Raw genomic sequence first — 1289 nt, forward strand, 5'->3', positions numbered from 1 at the left:
TATCTCCTCCCCATCTCTCTTACCCCCCCTTCTGCCCTCTTCCTTTAGGCATTTTTACAGAAAGGATGTAAGGCACCAACTCGACATATTTGCAGAGAAGCAAATGCCAAATGATGTTTGGGGATGTTGGTTTGTTTCATGACATGGAACAAGTCTTAGGGTCAGCATTTCAGTATGTGCATCTATAAAATGTGGTTTTAAAATATTTATTTATATTTTCTGAACAACTACTGCATACTTTGCTTGGTGTGTTAGAGACAGTAAAGATTAAAAATTCTACTCTCTGCCCTCCAGCAAAGGAGAGGGCAGAAGTCAGAGTGCATTTAGACAAGTCGTGCCTCAGGCAAGCTGTGCAAATAGACTCAGAAAGCAATCTCCCAAGTCTCAGGTAAAGTGGAGGGTAAGCGGAAAAGAGGAAAACCCTCTTGGAGACGGATGGACGCAGTAACTCAAACAGCAACGATGTGAGGATGATGCAGGGCTGGACATTGACTAGTCATTCTATTGCACACAGGGTCGCAATGAGTTGGAATCGACTCAAAGGCACCTAAAAACAACAACAGATTCCAAACAGGGACATTGCTGTGATGGTGCTACTTGTAAAATCTGGTCCCACAGCAGTGTGACTGATGAATCAATCCCAAGTCTGAGGACAAATGAGGAGGCTAGTTGGAAATCCAAACCTACCTCACAGATGTTTGGGTGAATGCTCTAGCATGCAAAAATACCTTGAGCAAATCTGCTTATACATTACAGATGGCATTTGCTTTATGATCTGAGCATTTCCACAAGTTCACTCATTAGAATAGAAAACTAGAAGTTATTTCTAGATGCCTGAGTCATTCTACAGGAATTCTGGTGGCATAATGGTTAAAGCATTTGGTCAGCAGTTCAAACCCTCCTTAGCTCTGTGGAAGAAAGATGAAGCAGTCTGCTTCCGTAAAGATTTACAGCCTTGGAAATCCCATGGGGCAGTTCTACTCTGTCCTAAGTGGTCACTATGAGTTGGAATCAACTCAGTGGCAGTGGGTTTTTGGTTTTAGGTCATTCTACATTGGCCTCTCCTAACTTTCTGCAGTCTCAATGATTTGTAGGAGTTAAAAAGTATTGGGGGGAAGGAATTAGGGTAAGTAACCTATTGTTCTAGACTCAGATACACTTTGAAAGATACAAAAGAGATACTCACCTATTGCAGTGGATAAAAACCAGTTGCCATCAAGTCAGTTCTGACACATGGTGACCTAAGTATATCAGAGTAGAACTGTGCTCCTAGGCTATTCAATGGCTGA

Source organism: Orycteropus afer, unplaced genomic scaffold (genome assembly GCF_000298275.1).
Source record: "Orycteropus afer afer isolate SDZICR_OR568_19922 unplaced genomic scaffold, OryAfe1.0 scaffold00173, whole genome shotgun sequence".
NCBI lineage: Eukaryota > Metazoa > Chordata > Mammalia > Tubulidentata > Orycteropodidae > Orycteropus > Orycteropus afer.